Source organism: Antechinus flavipes, chromosome 1 (assembly GCF_016432865.1).
Source record: "Antechinus flavipes isolate AdamAnt ecotype Samford, QLD, Australia chromosome 1, AdamAnt_v2, whole genome shotgun sequence".
NCBI lineage: Eukaryota > Metazoa > Chordata > Mammalia > Dasyuromorphia > Dasyuridae > Antechinus > Antechinus flavipes.
The window spans coordinates 192,846,892-192,874,136 of NC_067398.1; the positions used below are offsets into that span (position 1 = coordinate 192,846,892).

General features: G+C 32.2%; 1 protein-coding gene across 1 annotated transcript in view; it reads left to right on the forward strand.

Moving 5' to 3' along the window:
- The window catches only part of CAMK4 (calcium/calmodulin dependent protein kinase IV), a 185,682-nt gene that overhangs the window by 19,625 nt on the left and 138,812 nt on the right, over window positions 1-27,245 (forward strand). The window lies entirely within an intron of this gene.

Below are 27,245 nucleotides of genomic sequence, written 5' to 3' on the forward strand. Positions count from 1 at the left end.
ACAACATTTCATTACCTGTTGGCTTGAAAAATGTCATTGCTTGGCAACTCATACCTTATTACTTCCTTGTCATCTGGCATGAAATTTTTTCAGTGCCAACTTGAAGGTTCTGCCATGAAAAAAGCAATTTGGCACTGCTTCCATGGTCATATGGTTCCCTCAGGTTTCTAGATGCACTTATCTAGAATGGCTCGTGGTGATCAGCTCAGAAACCTTCAAAAATATGCGTGAAGATAATAACTCACATTTACTTGATGATTTGAGAATTACAACACACTTTTCCTTAGAACCACTTTATTAGGTAGGTATTATTATTCTCATTATGCAGCTGATTAAACTGAGGTTCATAGAAGTTAAGTGGCCCTGGTAATACAATGAAGAACTGATGATCAGATTTCCCCGAATCTAGCCTAGTGCTTTTACTACTCCATCATGTGGCTTCTTCAGAATTCCTATCAGGGATCTGATATATTTTTGTTCTTTGAAATTTCTGCCTATGACTTACATCTTTTAAAATATTTAGGTGACTTGGGAATTATGTATAGGTGAATAGTAATTAATACTTTTGTAATGTATTTATTAAAATCATGGACTTTTATTTGGGATGAGAAATTAGGGCTGAGTTTCCTTCATATATGTTAATGTCTGATTTTGTTGTTGGATCTAAGGTTTCAGAGGGCAGGAATCATTACCTATTAACTTCCTGTAGTTAATTCATAGGAACGAGCAAAGCATGGATTGGGGGATAAGTGATATTTGTTTTTTCCATTGTTGATGAGATGAGATATTAGAAAGGTAAAAATGACCTTAGATTTTCAGTATGAGAATTGGTTGCTCTTTGTAGAATCTGGACAGGTTAAATGAATTGCCCAGGATCACACATCTATGCAGTACAAATTCAGAATTTAAAACTACGTATTCTGACTCCAAATTAGTTACTCTTTCTACTGCATCATTTGGCTTTCCTAATGATCTTTATTCTCTCTCCTAAAACATTATGATCTAAAATGTGTTGAGCATTTTAGAGGTTTTCCCCCTATTATCTCAGATATTCCATGCCAGAGAAAGTTCAGTTAACCTTTGTGAAAAGATTCACCTATACTGGAAAATATACATATATAGCTAAGGGATTTGAGATATTGGAGCTTTGACTACATTTGGGATTCTGGGGATGCAAGTTGTGATGACTCTTTTAAACCAAATTGTATTGGTCCAGAGGTATCTTTAAATTTATACATAAGGTAATTTTTCAGAGCTTTCATTGAATGACAGAGAAATAGTACAACAAAATGTTTCATGCAAAATTATCTCTTCTCATTCCAATTGTATTTACATCAGTTGCTTATGCCATTATTTTTACACAATTAATGTAATTTACATAGCCTGAAATTATTTCTGTGTAAGTTGTCATTTTCAGTTTTGTAATGTGTTAAAAAATTTTAGCGTCTCTTAACCATACTGAAAAGCCTTTGAGAAGGACGCAAAAAATATTTCTGGAAGTAGAAGTTATGAGTATAATTTTTTGTTGCTCAGCTTGAGATATTTTACCCTACTCCACCTCACAGTTTTTATTTCCCATTTCCTTTAGTGGCACCTTTCCTTCACAAGCCTGTCCTTCCCTTTATTCACCCTCCCCTGATCCCTGGCAAGAGAAAATACACTTTCTGGCCTAGAGTATAATAATCTCCAAATGAGGATAGAAATCAGTGAAATTGGCTCATTGGCATCTTGGACCAGAGGGGAAGAGGTGTTGGCAGGAAGCAGTTAGGGTCAAGAGGCTTTTAGCTGAAAAATGTCAGTGATTGCTAGACATAGAACCTTCTTCTTATACCATTTCTTAGGAAGTAATTCTGCAACACTGAAATATTAACATTGAAGTGTTTAAAAATGACTAATAACTATTATCATATTAAGTTTCAAATCTTATAAAGTAAAAAGACAACATAAAGACACTGCAAATAAAAGGACCTTGTTGGAGGCATGGATAAAATAAATTAAAATTTTTGATTAGTGATAATCTGTTTTTGATGCATTATAAAACACCATCTTCTGAAAAGCCAGATTCTGCTCTTAGGATTCTAAATATTTCTTTTCTGCTTTCTATTTGTGATTCCAAATGAAATGAAAAGTCTATTCTAAAATTTAACCTTCTTTTTCCATTAGGAGATTTCATAACTCTTAACTCTAATCCTTGTCTTTAAATCTTTTCTGTCTTTTTAAAAATATACTTTTCCTACTTGTATGCTCCACCACTGCCCCAAATTATATATAGAAATAAGTTCACTACTTTTCTTGCAGCTCATTATTCATTTCCAACTACTCTAGTTAAAAAATTTTTTTTGACATATTCTGTTTTTAAAATAATCATAAATCTTCTTGGTATCCCTCTTCCCCTCCTTCCAAGAGAGTCATTTCATATAATAAATATAATTTTTAAAGGCAAAAAAGAAGAAAAATATCAGTACAACTGATAACACAAAGAAAAACTGAAAAAAAAAATCCAAAATGAGCATGAATGGTTATAGGTGGTCTCTTACTTCTCTTTATTTAACTCATTCCTGATATTTATAATTTTGTTACATTCATTTTTGTTTTTGAGGTTTGACCTTCCCATTTGCATTGTTGTAGTCATTGTGTACATTGTTTTCTTGGCTCTGCTTCATTCTGTATCAGATCATGGAAATCTTTCCCTGCTTCGCTGTATTCATCATATATATCATTTATAGAACGATATTATAAAACAATAATATTCCCTAACATTCATGTAGTACAATTTGCTTAGCTATTTTCCAATCGATAAGCATTTACTTTCTTTCTAATCCTTAGCTATCACAAAAAGTGTTGCTATAAACTATTTTTGTGTACATGGGGGTTTTTCTGTCCAAGTGGTTTTCTTGGAGTATAAGTCCAGTGATGGAGTCTGTGGAGTCTGTTTTAGTCACTTTATTTACATAGTTTCAAACTGCTTTCTAAAATGGTTGTGCCATTTCAAATTATTCACAATATTCCTATCATCTCACAATTTCTCCAACATTGATTATTGCCTTTTTGTAATCTGGTAGTTTTCAGGATATGAAGTAAAATTTCAATGTTGTTTTGATTTATATTTCTCTTATTGATTTGAACTTTCTTATTAGTGACTTGATTTTCATGGGGCTGGTTAATACTTTGAAATTCTTTTTTGTTCATGGTCTTTGATCACTTATCTATTGAGGAATAGCTATTAGTCATTATAGCATAATCTTAACATTAAGGTCATATCCATTTAGAATATATTATTGTATTGTGTTAGTCTAAGTCTAATCTAATCTTAACCTCATTGCTTTTGAGTTTTTCCAGCAGTTTTTTAAAATCAGTAATTGATTCTTAAGTAATTTATGTATTTACTCTATCAGAGAAAGAGTTATTGAATTTCATTCTTTCTTATTTTCTTTGTCTAATTTATTCTATTGATTTATCTTCTTTTTTAAAAACCAATACCAGATTGTTTTTATGGTTACTGCTTTATAGTATAGTTTGAGGTCTGGAAGAGCTATTATTCTTCATTGTTTTTCATTATTTAATCTGATATTCCAGATCTTTTATTTTTTCAAATGAATTTTATTAGTATTTTATCAAATTTTATAAAGTCTCTTGACAATTTTATTGATATAGCATTGAAAGTATAAGTTAACTTTAGTAGTATTGTCATTTTTATTATATTCACATGGCCTAGTCATAAGTGCTTAATATTCCTACAATTATTTAAGTTCTTTATTTTATTTTTTAGGGGGATACAACTTAATCTTTTTAATAACAAAGCCAACGGGTTATTAAATTTAAAAGGATGGTCATTTGGCTATCACTTTTAGACCAAAGACAAATAAGTTCATCAAACACTTCATCAAGAATTTCTGATTATGGGATTTAGGGGAGACAGTGTGACAGGAAAAATGAAAAAATGGATGGCACTTGATAAGAATCAAAGAGCACAATCCTCTTTGATAAGTAGAACTTACAGATAAAAGATGCAAAAAGGGAAAAAGTATCTGTCTCCCTTCCTCAAGAAACATCTGATACAGTCCTGTGGCTCTGAAACATTCTGTTCTCCAGCTCAGGTAATCTGTTGAAATTTGCTACAAAATTAGTCTTAAAGTTACTTCCAATTTACTTTGCCAATAAACAATTAAAACAAACCTTATATCTTTTAAAATTTGAAATCTTTTAGATCAGGGAATTCACAATTTTACCTATAATCTATATTATCTATATCACCTATATAATCAATATCCATCATCTATATCATTTATATCACCTCTCTATATATCTCCAAACAGAAATCAGAAGCCAATTTTATGAGATGGATTTCAACAAAAAAATGGATTCATCTAAAATTGCCAGATTTATGTAAAGTTAGCAAAATGTTCTGGGATAGATAAATACATTAAGTAACAACAATTTTAAGTAACTCTAGCTTAAAGCAGTTTTACTAATAAAGCATTTAGCTTGTAGCTCTGCTAAAATGAATGACTCCTTAACAAAAATAGATGTTACATTTACAAGATATAAGATGAACTGATACTTTTTTTTAAAGAAGCACTTTGTAGTTAATCTATACATATATATATTTTTTTTTGTAGAAAATGTAATAGAATTATCACCAGATGTTTTATATGTGTTGTAGTGATTTGGATTGAGATTTTCTTCGCTCTTGGGTTTTTTCATTATTATATAGATATGCTGTTGATTTTCAAGGATGATATTGGATTAGGGAAAATAGAAGAACAAATAGAAATCCTAGATAACCCAATTTCAGAAAAGCAAATTGAACTAATTGTATAGAACTGCAAAAGGGGGGGGCGGGAAACCTCTCCCAAACACATTCTGATCCTAATGAATTCACAGAAGAATTGTATCAGACTTTTAATAAGCAATTAGGTACACTAATTATTCTCAACATCTGAAAAAGAAAGAATCCTACCAGAATTTTTTTGTGGGATTATTATAGTCTTAATAACTAAATCAGGGAAAGATAAAACAATGGAGATAAAACAGGAAAATTATAGACTAATAGTATTAATGAATCTTAATTTTTAAATAAAATACAGACAGGCAAAAGAAACAAACAAAAAAAAACCTTTTTTATGAAAAAAAAAAGGAAATTGTTTTCTAAATGAATACATTTTAATTGTTTCTGAAGAAAGTTGTTATTATATCTGCCAATACTGTGCAAAATAGCATTGCAGAACTTTTCAGATACCTTAATGGAAGTAACCTATTTTTAATGTGGCATTTGCTATTCAGACACAATTTCCAAAAGGTGATGATAGTGGCACAGTGAAAAGAACCCCAGGTTTGAAGTCCTCTTTTTTCTTTGAGCCTTTATTTCCTCATCTATTAAATAAAGAAATAAGATTCCATGATTTTTAAGATCTCTTTTCATCCATTAATAACTTTTTGCCAAGTTGCAAGCAAAATTACTAGTACAAAGACTGGGTTGCAATATTATAAAGTAGGCAAAATTTGTTATCCAGGACCTCCAGTTCCCCCTTAGTCTATTTATTAGTCTCACCTTCATCCCCTGCTACAATTTGGTTGGTTCAGGGTCTCTCTGTCTCTGTCTGTCTGTCTGTTTGTCTGTCTCTCTTTCTCTTTTTCTGTTTCTCTGTCTCTCTTTTTCTGTCTCTCTGTCTCTCTCTTTGTCTTTTTTTCTTTCTCTTTCTGTCTCTGTCTCTTTTCTTCCACTTCAATCTGTTTTCTGTTATTACAGATGTAAAAGACTGAATACTTAATCTGTTACTATTATCAGAAATATTTACATTTTAAAAGGGGACAAGAAATCTTTGGTCAGTGTAAGTAATCTCTTTAATTTTACTATTATAGACTTCAATGGTCAACTGGAAGAAGTATTTCGAAGAACAATAAGGGCCCCCTAAATTAAAAATATTTATTTGTATTAAATACATTTTTATTTTGTTTTTAGAAAAAAATAACAAAGCCTATTACAGACATGTATAATCAACCAAACATCTTTCTACATTACTCTTACCTAAATTTGTGTGTCTGCACATAGAGAAATTTTGGACAATATTTAAAATATAATCAATCATAATATTTGAAATATTTGAAAGATTGTTGTTGCTATATGTTTGTGTATGATCTTGTTTCTTCTCTTGAGCTAATTTTTAGTTGTGGCATTCAAAAAGAACTACTTATATACTGATTAACATTAGGTTGATTTAAAAATATATTCAGTAACAGTGATAACATAAACTTCTATTTTATTTAAATTTTTTTCTTTAATCACATAATCTTTCTGTGTTTCTGTCATTGTGTCTGTCATTCTTTCTGTTTCTCTCTCTTCTCATGCAAGATTTTGAGAATTTGTAAATTGATTTTTTGTCATGGAGCCAGAACTCTCCCAATATGATTATTTCTTGAAAATATGAAATTAAATGAAATAGCATTACAAGGGACAGCTGGTTTCAAAAGAGCAATATTATTAAAGGGATATGTAGATAAAAGCTTTAATGAGCTACAGATACTTGGAATTCAAGTGTTACACTGAATTTCAACCAGAAATCCAGTAACATCCTGAAAAACTGGCCAACAATATTGCAATGGGATTTGGCAAGATTTTAATGAAGTTTAATTATAATCTATCAGTACCATTATAGCAAAATGACATTGAGACAATATCATTTGAAGTTTGCCTGTATCTTGTAAAATCATTGGTAACAATTGTAGCTCATGTCTTTTGTATACATTTTATGTCTACTTGTCAGCATATATTTTGTTTTCATTGATAGAATATAAGTTCCTTAATGACTGGGACTATTTTCATTTTTCCTTTATATTTCCAGCAGATATCACAATACCTGTCAGAAGAAACTTAATAAATTACTAGCAATTATTTGATTGACTAATTAAGGTAAAATATGCTTAATCATGTCATCCTTTTAAGTATATCCTCTCATTTGGGAATCTTACAGTTCTTCATATATCTTAGAATTTTCAAAATAAAATTGAAGTCACACTAACATCTGTTTTTAAGCATATCAAGTTAAATTTTGAAAATTGACTTCAGCTTGTGAAAAATGAAAGTCTATTATAAAATTATACCCTCTAATGGTATACCAGCACATATTTTTGGTATTAATCTCATAATAAATTCTAATACATACAATTTATAAGAATACTTTAGTTATGTCTCACATCATAAGCATGATGATATGTCAGAGAGTGGAATACAGCATAACAATAGAAAAATCACAAAAATACATCATATGCTACCAAAATATTGACATTATAATATGGTTGTGAGGCACTGGAATGTATGAATAAAAGAAGTGGGGTAATGTTCTCAGGAATTTGAGAAATGTGGCAGCTCCCTTTAGAAACATTCAAGGTCGACTAAGAGACCTTTCAGTCTTCTGAATTTATAATTGTTCCATTAATCTTTAAAACAGTAATTTGAGAAGTGTGGCAAGTATTGTTTCTATTTCAGATGTGAAAAAAATGGAGGTGCTAATAACTGCACAGAAATATATTACCATGAATACTTATCCTATTTATTCTCTTTTATCTTATTTATCTTTATTTACAATGCCACTGAAATTGTATGTGTGTGTGTGTTTGTCATGGTTAGACCTGCATTAAAATCATTTTGGTAGCAGGATGGAAAATGAATGTTAGTGGGGGAGTGACTTAAGATAAGCAGACCAACCATCAGGCTATTGTAATAGTCCAGGAATGAAATGATGAAAGCTTGTATTTGCAGTGTCAGAGGAGAGAAGATGGAATAGTCAAAAAATGTTATAAAGTTAAAATCAACAGTTTTGGCAACAAATTGGATGTGGTAGAGGGGGTAGGGAGAGGAGGAAGAGAGTCAAGAGTTAAGGATGAAGCCTAGATTTTGAGCCTGAATGATTGAAGGGATAATAGTTATCTCTGCAATAATAGGGATGTTTGGAATGTATGAGGATTTTTTGGGGAAATAATGATTTCAGCTTTGATCATGTTGAGCTTAAATTTTCTTTAAGTTATCCATTATAAGATTTTTAATAAGCATCTAAAGGTATGAGACTAGAGGTCATTAGAAAGTTTAGGATTGGATAAGAACATTGGATAATTCTCTGCATAGAGATGATAATGGGAGCTAATAAAATCACCAAATTAAATAGCATAAAGGGAGATGAGAAAAGGGCCCAGGAGACTTTACTGTGGGTATCATTTGTGGTTAGCTGGTATGATCTAGGTGAAGATCCAGCAAAAGAGCCTAGAAGGAATGGTCAGAGAGGTAATCAGGGAGCCAGGAAAGAGTAATATCATGAAAGCTTAGAGAGAAAAGAGTCTTAAGGAAAAGAAAGTGATCAGTAGTGTCAAAGGCTGCAGAAAGATCAAGAAGGCTAAGAATGAGGAAAGGGCATTGGATTTGTCAAGATATTGTTAGTAACTTTGGAATTGTAATTGAATGATGAGGTTGGAAGATAGACTGTAGAGCTACAAAGAGAGTGAAAAGGAAGGAAAAAAAAAGAAAGAAAGTGGAGGAACTTTCTGAAAAAATATTCAAATGAAAACTTCCAGGAAGCTCATAGCCAAAATCCAGAGAGGTCAAAAGAAAAAAATACTACAGATAGTGATAAAGGAGGAATTAAAATTAGCAAAGAACCCACAGGCAGTATCACAGAGAATTTGGCAACCATTCTTTTTAGTTTTAATTTTTATTTTTGAGTTTCCCAATTACATGTAAAAATGATTTTAAATAATCATTTAAAAATTGAGTTACAAATTCTTTCTCTCCTTTCATTCTCTTCCCCCATCATTCAGAAGGCAAACAATTTATACATGTGCAGTCATGGAGAACATCTTTCTATATTAGAGATATAAAAGAAAACGTAAACCAAAAAAAACCATAAAAACAAAGAAAATAACAAATGGCATGTTTTGATATTCATTCAGAGACATTAGTCTTTTTTTTTTTTTCTGGAAATGAATAGTATTTTTCATCCTAAGTCCTTTAGGACTGTCTTGGATCTTTGTATTGTTGAGAATAGCCGTCATTCACAGTTGATTATTATACAATATTGTTATTATTATATATACATACTTTTCTCCTGGTTCTGCTCATTTCACTTTACAATCTGTTCATTTAAGTCTTTCCAGGTGTTTCTGAAATAACCCTACTCACTATTTCTTATAACATAATAGTATTCCATCACAATCATATACTATAGCTTGTTTATCATTCCCCTGTAGATGGGAATCTCCTCTTTACCAATTCTTTGTCATAACAAAAAGAGCTACTTTAAATATTTTTGTATATATAAGATTTTTTTCCTTTTTTAAAAAAAATCTCTTTGTAATACAGACCCAGTAGTGGTATTGCTAGGTCAAAAGGTATTTACAATTTTATAGCCATTTGGGCATAGTTCCATATTGCTCTTCAGAATGGTTGGAACTGTTTACAACTCCTTTTAGTGTCCCAGTTTTCCCACATCTACTCCAACATTTGCTATTTTTCTTTTCTGCAAATCTGATGGTGTAAGGTGGTAACTCAGAGTTGATTTAATTTGTATTTCTCTAATCAGTAGTAATTTAGAGCATAGTTTTGATTCCTTCTGAAAACTACCTGTTTATATCCTTTGACCATTTTATCATTTGGGTAGTGACTCACATTCTTGAAAATTTGGCTCAATTCTCTCTATGTATGTCTTTAATAGAGGAACTTGCTATAAAACTTTTTTCACTTTTCTACTTTTCTTCTGATGTTAGTTGCATTGGTTTTATTTGTGTGAAATCTTTTAAAATTTAATGTAATCAAAATTATCTGTTTTATATCTTATAATGTTCTTCATTTCTCATTCAGTTATGAATTCTTTCCTTATCCATATATCTGACAGTTAAATATTCTACAATATCCTAATTTGCTTATGATACCACCCATTATGCCAAATAACTTTCCAATTTTCCCAGCAGCCTTTATCAGATAATGTTTGCGTCCCAAAAGCAGGGATCTTTATATTTATCAGACACTAGATTATATCATGGTCATCACATACTGTAATTTGTGAACCCAATCTATCCTATTGATCCCTTCTTTGTATCCCTTCTTTTTAACGGCTAGGCCACCTTCTTTCACATTTCACCTCCAATTAATTTCTTTGATATTCTTGACTTTTGCTTCTTCCAGATGAATTTGATTTTTGATTATTTCATCTCTATAAAATTCTTTTTGATGTTTAATTGAATGGTAGTGAATTTAATTGTATGGTAATGAATAAGCAAATTAATTTAAGTAGAATTTCATTTTTATTATATTGGGTTAGCCTGCTCATAAACAATTAGTATTTTTCTGGGTGTTCAGATATAACTTTGTGAAAAGTGTTTTGTAATTATATTCATGTAGTTCTTTTTGTCCTGGCAGATAGACGTCAAAGTATTTTATATTGTCTGTAGTTATTTAAAATGAAATTTCTTTTTTTATCTCTTGTTTCTGGGCTTTGTTGGTAGTACATAGAAATATTGATGATTTATGTGGTTTTATTTTATATCCTTCAACTTTTTAAAAGTTGTTAATCATTTCAATTAGTTTTTAAATTGATTTACCTTTATATCATCTGCAAAAAGTAATAGTTTTATTTCTTCAATGCCTATTCTAATTCCTTCAATTTCTTCTTCTCTTAATGTTTTGGTATCCTTTATAATAAATTATTAAAAAATGGTAGTGATTGTGGGCATCCATCTTCAGGCATGATTTTATTGGGAAGACTTCTAGCTTATCCCCATAACAGATAAAGTTTGTTGATGGTTTTAGATAGATACTTTTTATCTTTTTCAGTAAAACTTCATTTACTTCTTTCTAGTCTTTTCCTTTAGAGTAAGTGTTGTATTTTGTCAAAAGCTTTTTCTGCATCTATTAAGACAATAATATAATTTTTATTGTTTTTGTTATAGCTATAGTCAGTTATGCTGATAGTTTTCTGAATATTGAATGAACCCTGAATTCGTAGTATAAATTCCACTTGGTCATAACATGTGATCATGTGATACATTGCTGTAATCTCTGTGCAGTGTTTTATTTGAAAATTTTACATCAATATTCATTAGAGAAACTAGCCAATAGCTTTCTTTCTCTGGTTTTTGCTTTCATTGGTTTGGTATCAGAATCCTATTTGGGTCAAAGAAAGAATCTGGGAGAATTTCTTTGCCTATTTTCCCAATTACATGTAGTATTAAAATTATTGTTCTTTAAATATTTGGTAGATGTACATATGTAAGAGATATAAATTTTTTTCAAATTGTTTCAGTGATATTCCCCAATTTTTGATATTTTGTGTTCTTGCTGTCATTAATTTTTAATGAAATTGTTGATGTTTCTATGATTTGTTCTTTGATTCCCTCATTCTTTAGGATAAGATTACATAGTTTTCAATTAATTTTTAATCTATGGTTCCAAAATCCTTTATTAAATGGAGTTTTTATTACATTTTATTTCTAAGAGGGTGTGTTTAATATTTGTTCATGATATTTTTTATGTCCCTAATAGTCAATTTTATGAAGGTGTCAGGTACAGGTGAGAAAAAGGTATACTTTTTATATTCCCAATCAATATTCTCCAGAAGTCAATCATATCCATTTTCCAAAAATTGAGATCCCTTGCTAGCATGTTTTTTGCCTACTTCCTTTTATAATTCATTTAACTTTTGTATTAAGAAAAATGCTATCATACTTGGTTGCATATATGTTTAATATACTTAAATTTATTGTTTATGGTACCTTTTATCAAGATGTGGCTTCCTGGTTTATCTCATTTAATTTGACTTATTTTTGCTTCTGATTTTTTTTGAGATAATTTCTAACATTACATTAAAAAAAACTCAGCTGATCTATAAGAGATTACATTTGAGCCTCTTATTTTAACTCTGTGTTTTTCCAGTCTCTCTGTGTTTTTCTGTTTCTGGATTCTAGTTTCGAATCCATTCTGCTATCCACTTATGGGTGAGTTTGTTTCATTCGCAATTATGCTTTTCATTTTCCCCTTCATCCAATTTTCTTCTATTTGTTTTTATCTCTCAGTTTTTACCTTGTCCTTCTTCAATAGTTTATTTTGTTTCTCCTATCAACTTCCAACTTTTCTCTCATGCCCTTTCCCTTCCACTTTCCTATTGGATAAGACAGATATCTATACCCAATTGTGTGTGCATATGTATGCTGTTTTCTTTGAACCATTAAAGGAGACAGTGAGATTTAATTGTTAACTGTTCCCTTTCTCATTTCTCCCTCTATTGTGAAATTTCTTTTTATGCCTATTTCATGAAAAATAATTTCCCCTATTCTCACTCTTCTTTCTTTCTCACATTTCACCCCTCTTTCTTACCCCTTCACTTAAAAAAAATCATCACAATATAATCAATTTACACCACAACATTTTCTATGTCGACTACTCCTACCCTCCCTAATAATGACAAAATACTTAGGTATCACATGTATCATATAAGTGTGTAAACAGTTTAACTTAATTGAGTACTTTATTGTTTCTTTTTCATGTTTACCTTTTTATGCTTTTCTTAAATCTTATATTTGAAAGCCAAATTTTTTATACAGCTTTGATCTTTTCATCAGGAATACTCGAAAGTTCACCATTTCATTAGATGCTCATTTTTTCTCCTAACATATTATAATCAGTTCTACTGGGTAGGTAATTCTTGGTTGTAATCCTAGCTCCTTTGACTTGTAGGATATCATATTCCAACCCCTGCTCTTTCTGTTGAGACACGGCTAAATCCTGGGTGATGCTTGTTGTGGTTACCATGTATTTAAATGGTTTCTTTATGGTTTCTTGCATTATTTTCTCTTTGACCTGGGTACCTTGGCATTTGGCTAAAATATTTCTGAAAGCTTTCATTTTGATATCTCTTTCAAGTGGTGATTGGTAAATTCTTTCAATTTTGATTTTAATCTCTATTTCTAAGATATTAGGGCAGTTTTCATTTATAATTATTAAAATGTGGTGTCTAGATTCTTTAATCATGACTTCTAGGTAATCCAACAATTCTTAAATTATCTTTCTTTAATCTATTTTCTAGGTCAGTTTTTTATGTGAGATATGTTTTCATTCTTTTGACTTTATTTCTTGATATATTTTATAGTTACTAACTTCTACTTGCATGATTCTAATTTTTAGGGAATTATTTTCTTCAGTGAGCTTTTGTACCTCTTTTTCTGTTTGTGCAATTCTGCTTTTTAAGGAGTTAGTTTCATCAGTGAATTTTTGTACTCTTTTATCAGTTGGTAAATTCCGCATTTTAAGGATTTCCTAATGAATTTTTATATCTCTTCTTGCCATTTGGTCAATACTGTTAAGCTGTTATTTATTTCAATATATTTTGTGCTTCTTTTACTAAACTGTTAATTCCCTTTTCATAATTTTCTTGCCTCTCATTTCTTGTTCCAATTTTTCCTCCACCAATTTTACTTGATTTTTAAAAAATTAGTTATGTCTTTTTAGCTGTACTTTTAAGATTCTTTCAGTTTTTAATTTACCTTTTGTTTCTAGAATATTGGGGCAATTTTCCTTTTTTTTATTCTTTAATAAGATATCTAGGCTTTTTTTTTTGTTGTTCTATAGATTTCATGTTTAAGAATTCTTAAATCATCTCTCCTCCATTTATTTCCTTGGTTAATTGTTTTTGGAACAAGATTCACTTTTTTCTATTTTTTTCATTCTTTTCACTTTTTTTTTGTTTCCTGCTGTGTCATGGAGTCATTGATTTTCACTTGTCTGATTCTAATTTTTAAGGAATTGTTTTCTTTAGTGAGATTTTGTAATTCTTTCCCATTTGGTCAATTTTATTTTTAGGGAATAATTGTCTTTGTTGAATTTTTGTGTCTCTTTTATCATTAGGCCAATTCTGTTTTTTAAAATATTATTGTCTTCAGTATTTTTGTGTGTGTATGCCTCTTTACCAAATGGGTTTTTTTTTGGGGGGGGGTAATTTTCTTGCATCATTCTCATTCATTTTTCCAGTCTATTTCTTGGCTTTGAACTTTATGTTAAAGTTAGGCTCTGCACACCTGAGGATGAGAAGACATTATTACAAACTTTAGGCTGTGTGTATGTGTGTGTGTGTATATGTGTGTGTGTGTGTGTGTGTGTGTGTGTGTGTGTGTGTGTATTGCTACTGCTGCTGCTGTTTTCAGAGCTAGTTCTTGGTCCTTCCAAGGCAGTATGATTTGATGTATGTATGATTCTTGCTTTCCTGGTTTGAATTCTGATCTTTATTCAGGAAAGGTCCCTGTTACTCTGCAGCTGCAAGCAGCAGGGCTCTTCTTTCCAAGGCCCCTGGTCCCTTATGACTAATCACAAGTACTTCTTTTCACCCTGCAACTTCAACCTAGAACAGAGTTCGAGACCTGCATTGAGTAAGAAGGTTGTAAAACAGCACCTGGCTACATCCAGCATCACCAGCAAAAAAGTCTATGTAATGTCTTTCCCACTAGTTGTTCAACCCCCTTATTGTTTTTAGGCTGAGTGCTCCCAAACAAGGTGCTGATGTTGCCACAGTCTAAGCCCAACTGGTGGTAGTGCCTTATTTTTAAATAATAATTGTCTTTGTTGAATTTTTGTGTCTCTTTTAACATTAGGCCAATTCTATTTTTAAAGATATTTTTGTCTTCAGTATTTTTTCTTTACAGTATCTTTACCAAATAGGTTTTTGTTTTTGTTTTTGGCAATTTTCGTGCAAAATTCTCATTTATTTTTGCATCTATTCCTTGGCTTTGAACTTTATGTTAAAATTGGGCTCTGCTCACCTGAGGGTGAGCCAGTCCTCTTTGGCTAGTTCTCATCCCAGTGTCACAGACCTTTTCCTGTTGCCCTTCTAACTTGCCTTAGGCTGAAAAAAAATGTCTCACACTGCAAACTTTTGTTGGCTTAGCTGCTCTAGAATTCAATCTGAAATGTTATTTTAAAAGTTGTTTTGAGGGAAATGTTGGGAGAAATGAGCCACAATCTTGGCCTTGCCCTATTTTCATTTAACTAATTAATGTCAATCAGCTTTTACAGAAGAATATTTACTGAGAACACATTAGCAAGAGCAGAAGTACAATACACCTCATCTCTCCAATACCCAAGATCATACTCTGCTCCTATATTAACTTGATCCTATGACTTCATACTTAAATCACATACTACAAAGCACTTGCTTTCACTGACTTCACTTTTTTTTAACAAAATGAGCATTTTATTTTTTTCCAATTACATGTAAAAAATAATTTTTAACGTTCTTTTAAAATTTTGAGTTCCAAATTGTATCCCTTCCTTCTTCCTCTCCCTCCTTACTGTAAAGGCAACTAATTTGATATAGGTTATATGTCTGCAGTAATGAAAATTATATTTTCATATTAGCCTTTTCATAAAAGAAAACAGACTCAAGAAAACTAAATTTTAAAAAGTTTTCTTTGATCTGTATTAATACTACATAAGTTCTTTCCCTGGAGGTGAATAGTATTTTTCATCATAAGTCCTTCAGAATTATCTTGAATCATTGCATTCATGAGAAGAGCTAAGTCTCTTACACAGTTAGTCATTGTATAGTATTGTTCTTGTGTATAATGTTCTCCTGGTTATGTTCATTTATCAGTTCATGTAAATCTTTCCACGTTTTTCTGAAAGCATCCTATACATCTTTTCTTATGTATCCCATCACAATTATATTTTTCAACCCTTCTCCAATGTAGGCATTTCCTCAATTCCCAACTTTGTACATATAAATAATTTCTTTTTTCTTTGATCTCTTTGGTTGAGTTAAAGGTATGCACAGTTTTATAGTCCTTTAGGCATAGTTGCAAATTGCTCTACAGAATGATTGAATTAATTCACAATTCTACCAACAATGCTTTAGTGCCCCAGTTTTCCTATATCCCCTTCCAAAATTTGTCATTTTCCTTTTTTTGTCATATTAGCCCATCTTCTGGTGAGAGGTGGTACCTCAGAATTGCTTTAATTTGCATTTTTCTAATCATTAATGATTTGAAGCATTTTTGCATATGAGAAATATAGCTTTGATTTCATTTGAAAACTACCTCTTCATATTTTTTGGCCATTTAAGCAACTGAAAAATGAGTTGTATTCTTATAAATTTGATTCAGTTCTCTATATATTTAAGAAATGAAGCTTTTATCAGAGGAATTTACTACAAAAAATTCTCTCTCTCAGTTATGATTACTGTTTATTTTCCTTCATTCTATATTCCCCCTTTTTATTCTTTTCTTTCTCTCTCTCTTCTTTTATCTGGTCCCTTCTCAAAAATGTTTTGCTTCTGACCATCATCTCCCCCAGTTCACTCTCTTTTAATTTCTCTCATCTCCTTTCCTTCCTATTACCTTGTAAAGCAAAATCAATTTTGCATTTCTATACCTAAGTGTATTTGTTATTCCTTCTTTGAGACAATTCTGAAAAAAGATAAGGTTTAAGTCTTGTCCATCATTTCCCACCCTATTAAAAAATAGCTCCCTCATAGATCTTTTATGTGAAATAATTTACCTTATTCTACTTATCCTTCCCCCTTTTCTGAATACATCTCTTTTCCTCACTACTTAATTTTATTTTTTTATATACCATCTTATCAGATGATGAATCACCTTTTAATGTAACAATTTTATTTTAAATTTAATAATTTGGTTTAAACATAATAATTTTAATCATATTCACCCCTAAATTTTCCTTTTTAAAATATCATCCCATCATATTTTAACTTCTAGGCGTCTTTAAATTTTCAGTTTTTCCAAGGAGAGTATAACCTAAGGAGAACTGTGGTCAGTGCTCTCCTAGCCTGTGCTCTGGTTTGTGAGTGTCCACAAGGATTTCTTTCTATCCAGAACTGTAACCAGAGTCCCTGTTCCTGTTAGTGCTCCCTAGCTTTGAGACTGGAACCTCGCAAGGCAATGTAGCAGAGTCTTCCATCCCATGCCAACAAAAGGTTTCCTGTAATCTCCTTCTAGCCAGTTGTCTGACCCCCTTGGGTTGAGAGTTCTGAAAGCTGCCACTGTTGATTTGGTCATCCTACCAAGTCCACTATTATGAATAATAGTGATTGTGTTTTCTTTAGAGGTTAAATATAGGTTAGGGAAATTTCTATGGAAATTTAGATTAGCTTTCCAGTAATTTGATTAAACATTATGATTGATTTTTATATAATGTTATGAACCCTCCTTCCCTGGAATTCTGATAGGATAAGTGTTCATCTACTTGGTATGGCTTAAATGTGGTCTTACTTTAAAAATAGGAGTTGAAATGAGATCTTTCAGGCCAGTTCAAATGGTCTTGTGATGAAGAAAGCCATCTACACCCAGCGAGAGGACTGTGGGGACTGAGTGTGGATCACAACATAGTATTTTCACTCTTTTGATTATTGTTTGCTTGTGTATTTTTTTTTCTTTTTCATTTTTTCCCTTTTTGATCTGATTTTTATTGCGCAGCATGATAATTGTGGAAATATGCATAGAAGAATTGCGCATGTTTAATGTATATTGGATAACTTGCCATCTAAGAGAGGGGGGTGGGGTTAAGGGAGGGAAAAATTTGGAACACAAGGTTTTACAAGGGTGAATGTTGAAAATTATCCATGCATATATTTTGAAACTAAAAAGCTTTAATAAAAATATGTATAGAAAGCTAAAAAAAAAAGAAAACAAAACTGGAGTTGATCACTTGCAAGCCAAGGAATCTATGAAGTAGATTCTATTTTGAAGTCTAATATGGATCTCATTATTTTTTATTTAGTGATTTACAAAACATATCCATGGGTAATTTTTCCAACATTGATCCTTGCAAAACCTTTTGTTCCAAATTTTCCCCGCATTCCCCTCACCCCTTCCCCTAGCTGGCAGGTAGTCCAATACATGTTACATATGTTGAAATACAGTATTAAATCCAATATATATTTACATATTTATATAGTTATCTTGTTGCACAAGAAAAATAAGATCAGAAAAAAAGAAAAACTGAGAAAGAAAACAAAATGTAAGCAAATAACAACAGAGAAAGTAAGAATGCTATGTTGTGTTCCACACTCTGTTCTCACAGACCTCTCTCTGAGTGTAAATGACTCTCTCCATTACTGAACAATTGGGACTGGTTTGAATCCTCTCATTGTTGAAGAGAGCCATGTATGTCAGAATTGATCATCATATAGTATATAATGATCTCCCAATTCTATTTATTTCACTTAGCATCAGCTCATGTAGGTCTTTCTGAAAGCCTTTCTGAAATCATCCTGCTGGTTGTTTCTTACAGAACAATAATATTCCATAGCATTCATATACCATAATTTATTAAGGCATTCACCAACTGATGGACATCCAATTAGTTTCCAGTTTCTTGCGACTACAAAAAGGGCTGCTACAAACATTTTTGCACATGTGGTTCCCTTTCCCTCCTTTAAGATCTCTTTGTAGAAACACTGCTGGATCAAAGGGTATACATAGTTTGAAAACTTTTTGAGCATAGTTCCAAACTGCTCTCCATAATGGTTGAATCTGTTCATAGTTCCACCAACAATGTATCAGTGTCTCAGTTTTCCCACATTCCCTCCAACATTTGTCGTTATCTTTTCTTGTCATCTTAGCCAATCTGACAAGTGTGTAGTGGTATCTCGGAGTTCTATTAATTTGCATTTCTCTGATCAATAGTGATTTGGAGCACCTTTTCATGTGACTACATATAGTTTTAATTTCTTCATCTGAAAATTGTTCATATCCTTTGACAATTTATCAATTGGAGAATGGCTTTAACTATTATAAATTTGAGTTAATTCTTTATATATTTTAGAAATGAGGCCTTTGTCAGATCCTTTGGATGTAAAAGTATTTTCCCAGTTTATTGCTTCCCTTCTAATTTTATCTGCATTATCTTTGTTTGTACAAAAACTTTTTAATGTAATATAATCAAAATTATCTATTTTGTAATCAATAATGGTCTCTGGTTCTTCTTTGGTCACAAATTCCTTCCTCCTCCACAAATCTGAGAGATAAACTATACTATGTTCTTCTAATTTGTTTATAATATCATTCTTTATGTCTAGATCATGAACCCATTTCGACCTTATTTTGTATATGGTGTTAGGTGTGGGTCTATGCCTAGTTTATGAATCTCATTATTAATTGGGTCTATTAAGTTACATTAGTTTCCATAGTAGATTAAAATCAATTATTTCTGATGACAGCTTACATTGAATAACTATATTTATTTTAAAAATTTGAATTGCTAAGTTTGTATTATCTTAAAGGCAATGTTTATACTTTTTTTCAGCAGTTGTGTGAATGTCCTCAAATTAGATTTTTAAAAAAAATTTTATCTCCTACTAATTAATTGTTAAGTTTTTAAACAAATGGATTTTTAATTTCCTATTCCATGTAACTACAGAATATAAATAATCACAAGGAAGAAGCATTATCTATTCCTTAGAGTTGCTGGCTATTGTGTCCAAATACCAGAGAGTGGTAGTGGCTAGAAACCATAGTCCTTGATTTATTCTTGTAGCCTTTGGCTAATTGAAATAACAATTCTATTTGGGGATAACATATCATAAAGCCTTGGATATGTCATAAATCAAAGAGGATCCCAAGACCTGATTTTCTTTCTTTTCTTTTTAGAAAAAATTATTTTCAAAATATATGCATAGTTTTCAACATTCACTCCTGCAAAACTGTAGTGTTCTGGTTAGCTTTCTGGAGGTCCTCTGAATGGGCCTTATTTCAGCAGAATAATCACCACAAGAATAGTCAGAAATAAGGTCCAAAGTCTTTATTATCTCCTTCACAATTTTGTCTCCTTCGCCTGGGGCCAGGCTAGCTTTCTGGGGGACCTTTATATGGATCTTGGTCTTAGTGGAGGAATGAAGGAGGATAGGCCAGCCACCATAAGGGTTTTTGTCTTCAAGTCTGTTCGAGTCCTCCAGCCTCCAGTCCTCTGTCTTCTCTGTCTATCTCCGAGTCTCTCCTCTAGGTCTGACTCTGATCTCTGAAATACTCAATTACAATTAAATCATTCCAGTATACTAAATATAAGCCAATCATTATATCACTAGGGAACCATTGTTTGTTGTAAGATTAAATCAATCATACTGAACTAGATAATCACCATGCTAAACTAGCTAAGCATTGTCTTATCAATTCCACTGAATTAACACCGTGTTATAAGAATCCTTGCCTCAAGTATATTTCTCCAGAGTTCTGACCCATTACACAAAATGTTGTGTTCCGAATTTTTTTCTCCCTCTCTTCCCTCTACCCCCTCCCCAGATGCAAACAATCTAATATATATTAAACATGTTCAATTCCTCTATAAATATTTCTACAACTATCATGCTGCACAAGAAAAATCAGACCAAAAAGGAAAATAAAATGAGAAAGAAAAAAAAGCAATCAAGCAAACAACAATAAAAAATAAAAGTACTATGTTGTGATCCACACTCAGTCCCCATAGTTCTCTCTCCTGGTACAGATGGCTCTCTTCATCACAAAGCCATTGAAACTGTCCTGAATCATTTCATTGTTGAAAAGAGCCACGTCCATCAGAATTGATCATTGTAAAATTTTGCTGTTGCTGTGTACAGTATTCTATTGGTTCTTCTCACTTCACTCAGCAACAATTCGTGTAAGTCTCTTCAGACATTTTTGAAATCAGCCTGCTAATCATTTCTTACACAAAAATAATATTCTATAACACACACATATATATTCCATTACATATGACATACACACACATACACATACACACACACACACACACACACACACACACACACACACACATATATATATATATATACCATAACTTATTTCAGCCACTCCAACTGATGGGCACTCAGTTTCCAGTTTCTTGCCATTACAAAAAGGGCAGCCATATTTTTACACATGGAGGTCCCTTTCCCTCCTTTAAGATCTCTTTGGGCTATAAGTCCAGTAGAGACACTGTTGAATCAAAGGATATGATATTAGTAGTCCTTTGGACATGGTTCCATATTGCCCTCCAGAATGGCTGGATACATTCACAATTCTACCAATTAGTGTCCCAGTTTTCCCACATCCCCTCCAACATTAATCATTTTTTCCTGTCATCTTGGCCAATCTGAGGGATATGTAGTAGTACTATATAGTTGTCTTAATTTGAATTTCTCCAATCAATAGTGATTTAGAGCATTTTTCATATGACTAGAAATGGTTTTAATTTCTTCATCGGAAAATTGTCTGTTCTTATTCTTTGACTATTTATTAATTGGAGAGTAGCTTATATTCTTATAAATTTGAGTCAATTATATATTTTAGAAATGAAGCCTTTATCATAACCCTTGGATACAAAAATATTTTTCCAGTTTATTGCTTCTTTTCTAAACTTGGCTGTATTGTCTGTATTTGTTTTGTTTGTACAAAAACTTTTTAACTTAATATAATCAAAATTATCCATTTTGCATTTCACTGTGTCTTCTGATTCTTCTTTGGCCACGCATTCTCTACAGCTCTGAAAAGCAGACTATCCTTTGTTCTTCTAAATGGCTTATGGTATCACTCGTTATGTCTAAATTATGAACTCATTTTGACTTATCTTGGTATAGAGTATGGGCCAATGCCTCATTCCTGCCATACTAATTTCCAGTTTTCCCAGCAATTTTTATCAAATAGTGAATTCTTATCCCAGAAGCTGGGGTCTTTGGGTTATCAAGCACTAGATTACTATAGTCATTGACTATTGTGTCTTGTGAACCTAACCTATTCCACTGATTGACTATTCTATTTCTTAGCCAGTATCAAATGGCTTTGATCATTGCCAAGAGTTGATTTTCTGGGATGGAAAATAACATCTTATTTAGCTATTATTCATTGTTCTTTCAATAAATATCACATATTACTTAATTTCACAAAGTTGCCTGGCATTTGATTTGCAGTGAGTTTTGGCATAGGTTCATAATTTTAAATGTCTATGAAAATGTTAGGATATTCATCTGCAAGGTGCAGTTAACATAACATCTAATTCTTTCAAACTCATTTATGCATTTTGAAAGATCTTTGCTTTTATCAACATGTATATTTCTTGCACTTAGTAGATCTCATTGTGTCAACACTATTTCATCCCAAGTGAATCTTGTTCTTATACACCTTCACAAAGGTACTATCCAAGACATTGTAAGTCTTTGTTAGAGAACTGAATATTAATTCCTCTTAAGCCAGCTAAGATGTTCTCTACAATTCTCCTTCAGACATTGTCTTGATGTCATCTTTACATTTTTTGGTTGATTGAATTTGTTTTTATGCCTCCCCTGATTTTTAAAATCATGAATATGATAAATACCAGCAAACATGAGCAAGTCCCTCTATATATACATTGACCTACTGTCTTCTCCACAGATTGTATCTTCAATCACTCTCCACAAATCTTCAACTTTTCCCAAGTTAGGTTCTTTCCTACGGACTTAAAATATGTCCAAATGTAACAGTTTTTGAGCAAGGTTGAACAACTTGCATATACATCTTTGAACACCCTAGACATTTTCTTTCTTCTAAGAGAAGAATTCTCTTGGGACCTGGACTGAAGCATGGAGATTCTAGGTATTTAGTATTTTATAAAGTTCTCTGGAAGATGAGAAGATAATTGGAGACTGGCATCAACAAATGGATGACTTCTCAGGAGACTTGGAAACCTCTGAGTGTTTCCTTTCTCTGCTTATAACCAGGGAGAATCTAATAGAGAATGACAGAATTTTGGCTTCTTTCTACCTTCTGGACAAAAGTGAATCCAGGCAGAAGTGGAACCTTTGCCCTAACATTTCCAGGAGCTTAACTCATTATTTCCCAGCAAACTGATTTCTTAGTGCTGGGTTTTTGAGTTTTATTTTGTTTGTTTTTCTCCACTCATTTTGGGGAAAGAATGATGTAAAACTCTTAAGAGAACATTATAACCTGAGTCAGCCATAGTGACCTCTGCTGGGCAAGACAAATCTTATCCATCCTTAAATTTTTTTTTTTTTTTCACTAGACCATACCATCTCCTCAAGCTATTGCCTGTATCTTCCCTCTCATTTTCAGCCAAATTCCTTGAAAGAAAAATCATCTAGACTTGATACTGCCTCTTCCTCTCCTCCTTTTCCTCAAACTTTTATGGTGTGGTGTCTAATCTCATCATTTAACTGAAACTGCTCTTTCTAAAGTTACCAAAATCTCTTAATTACCAAATCAGAAAATCTTATTTTTTTCAGACCTAATTCTCAAACTGTTTGTTACAACTGAAACAATTAAGAAACTCTCTTCTCTAGCATAGTTTCTCCTTTCTGGGTTTTTGTGATAACTGCTTCATCCTGGTTTTCCTTCTACCTAGCTAACTTCCCTTTTTTAGTTTTCTTTACTGACTCATGATCCACATCATGTCCCTAAATTATAGGTATTCCCTATGTTTCTGTCTGGACTTGCTTTTCATCTCATTTTGAACTTTTGATAATTTCATCAATAAATTCATCAATTGAACTATCATGTTTATGGAGATGATGAGATCTATATATCCAGCACCAGTATTTCTCATGAGCTTTAAGTCCCACATCACCAATTCAGTGTAAGACATTCTAAACTGGAGACACGTTGAACGGAAACATCCATTTTAATATGTCTAAAACTGAACTCATAATCTTTTTCTGTGTCCCCTAACCCCTTCTAAACTTCTTCATGTTTGTCAAAAGCATCAATATTCTTTAAGTCTCTGAGGTTAATCGTGACATTATAATGGATTATTAACTTTAGAGATCCAGTCAGTTTCCAAATTTCACCATTTCTAATTTGATAACATTTTTATCCCTTCATATCTCACTCCAGAAATATCACCTTAGTTCAAGCTCTCATCACTTCTCATCTACATATATTGCAACAGCTTTCTAACTGGTTTCTCTGATCATTAGTTTATTAACCATTCCAGTCAGTTAATAAATCATTCAACCTGACTGCTGCCAAGCATTGGGAATGGCAAAGAAAGGAAATAAAGAAAGGAAAAAGATAATCCCTGCTCTCAATGATCTTATGGTCTAATGAGAGAGACAACATGAAAAAATTATATACAAACACGATATTACACAGGACATATTGCTGCCAAATCATTTTCCTTAAGTGCAGAACTCCATGCAACTTCTGTTTTTAGTCATTTATAGTAGATTCCTATTGCATCTAAGATAAAATATAAATTCCTTTGTTTAGCTCTTAAATTTCCAAATAATCTAGCCCCAAGCTATCTTTTCAGCATCACTAGAATTTGTCCCCATCCTTCATTCTGTGATTCAGCCAAACTGGTCTCCCTCTTCCTCTCACAGAACAGTCAATAATCCACTTCTGTACTTTTGCAATGGCCATCCCCCATCTATTGATTGTACCCCTTCTTTAACTCTGCTTCTTAGAAATGCTCTTCCTCCAAGATGTGGCTTAAACACCACCTTTTTTGATTAAATATTTCCTGTGTCTTGATCTTGCTTCACATATAGAAAGGTCACGAAATGTTTAAATAGGGAAAGGAGCCAAACCACTGTCTAAATGTTAATAATTTTTCTAACTAGCAATTCTGAGATAGTCAATTAATCAACCAATCAATTAGTCTACTATTTGCTAAACATTTGGAATATTGAGAAAGACAAAATACAGTCTTTGCTCTGGGAAACAATATGCAAACAATTAAACAAACAAGATATGATCAGACAGGAATTTGCTGGAACCATTTCATGTCAGCTCTTGCTTCATCATTAAATGTTCAGTGTGAATATTGATAACTTAAAAATTGGTAAATGATCTATTTCAGGATGTGATTTCCTTTGTTGATTGCCTAGACTTAAGAAAAGTGATAATGCAAATTAAACTTTGTGCTCTGCATGAATTTTTTCCCTCAGAAAGTCAGTTGTTAAACATTTACTAAAACATCCTTGTATACATGGTAAATTAATGTAATATTAGAGTTAAGATACTAAGATTAGAGAGGAATGGGGAAGACTTCTTGCAGAACATGGAACTTAGGTGAGACTTGAAGAAGTTCTAGGAAGAGAAGAGAAGAAGGGAGAATGTTTCTACAAGGCATGGGAGACTGAAAGTGAAAACATTCAAGAGTTTCTTTCCCATCTTATTGCTCTCTCTATCATTTCCATTCTAATTATTTTTCTTCAATTTCTCTCTATTTACTGGCTCTTTTCTTAATGACTACAAACATGCCCTTGTCTTCTCTATCCTTAAAGAATCTTCACTAAATTCACATATCCCAGCTATCATATTGTCCTATATATCTCCTTTCTTTAATGACTAAGAAGGAAAATACAATTTTTACCAACTGTACTAAGTTTAAATATTCCTTTAAAATATGCTAACTTTAAAGAAAATTGTCAGAATTATTCATGAATTCATTTACATCCATCTGTACTGACTTTAAATGCTATCCAAATAGCTCTGGTGTGTCATGATAACTGTTTATTTTATAACTAACTAAGAATTGGGAAGGTGTTCATCTTTTTTTTTGCTTGTGAGCAATGTTGTAGAATATAACCTAATGTTATTAAGTTAGTGTTTTTTCTTTGTTTAAGACATATCTAAGGTCTTATTCTGTTTAAGTTTTTAAGCTACCCCACTTTCCTCAAATGGCTAAGATATTCCATTTATAAAGAACAGCAAGTAGGCCAATTTGAATGGAATTTAGAGTGAGCAAGTAATAATTATAATAATTATATAATAAGCCTTAAAAGATGGACTGGAACCATATTGCAAAGATCTTTAAATGCTAAAGATCATTTATATTTTATCCTGAAACTAATTTTAGACCATTGACTTATTGAACAAGGAAATGATATGTGCTTTAGGGATACCAATTTGGTGTGACAGACTGATTGAAGAGTGAAGAGACTGAAGTCAAAGAAATCAAAAAAACTTTATTAAATGAATTAGATTATTGCAGTATTCTAGGAGAGAGGTAATAAAGCATGGAATCATCAATGTGAGTGGAGAGAAGGGGACAGATATATGTTATGAAGGTAGAATGTAAGCTCTTTGAAGGAAAGAATTATTTCCACATTTAAATTTGTCTCCATAGCACAAAATATAGTGCCACTCATATAATTATCATGTACATATAAAAGTATGTTGATTTAGTAATTTCTTTTTTTTATTTGATAATTTCTTGATAAGAACTGATAACCAATTGGATATGAGGGATGAAAAAGACAGAGATGAGAGCTTTGTTTTGACATCATTGATGATTTCTGTCCAATTATTACTTTTTTTTTTTTTTTTTTTTTTTGGTGTGGCAATTGGGATTAAGTGACTTAGCCAGGGTCGCAGAGCTGAGAAGTATTAAGTGCCTGAGCTTCAGATTTGAACTCAGGTCTTCCCGACTCCAGTGCTCTATCCACTGAGCCACCCAGCTGCCCATTGTGTCTAATTCTTTAGGGGTTCTATATGCCAGCTAACTTTCTCTCTTATTAACCCAGAAATCTCATGTATGAGTGACCACTCTCCTCTTCCTCTTCCCCCACACTCTCACCACTGCCATTCATATTATGATATTATGATGTCATGGTCCCATTGATCTCACTGTTAGGTTGAATAATGGTAACAATGGGCATACAGGGTGTGGGTGAGCCTTTGTGGATGTTAGAGACTGTATTTCTGTCTGATAGTAGCATCTCTGGGAGAAGATTAAAGGGCTGCTATAATTTTTCTTAGCCGATCTGCATTGTTGTCAGCAAACTGTTCTCCCAAGCCACTTGCAGTAAAAGTAAACAAGCACAGATAAATAGATAAACAAACAGGGGTCTTTTTGAGCCACACTCTGTAAATCTTAGAAGGAAGGGTTAAACTCTGGTTGTAGGTAGAATTTGCCAAGTCTTTAATGTTAAGGAAACTTCAAAATTCTTCTCTTTACCAGAGAATACATTTAAATCTTAAATACTAGAGTAGAAGGCAAAACTGCTAGCTAATTGCTCTGAAATCAGTGAAAATTTGGACCCTGTCCTCTCTTTCAGCTTTGGCAGATATTATAACACTGAAAACTGCTTAGGCAGTTGCAGGCTGCCTTATTTTCTTCACAGATGTGCTGTCATGGTGACTACAGGATATTTAGAATTAATGAAGTAAATGAATACTCTGGTCCCTAAATTGAGACTGACCCTCAGGTTTCCAAAGCTTGGTGAAGAGTCTCATTGCCTTCCTCAGTTAATAATTTTTATACTATAGAGATGCTCTGGGGTATCTCATCA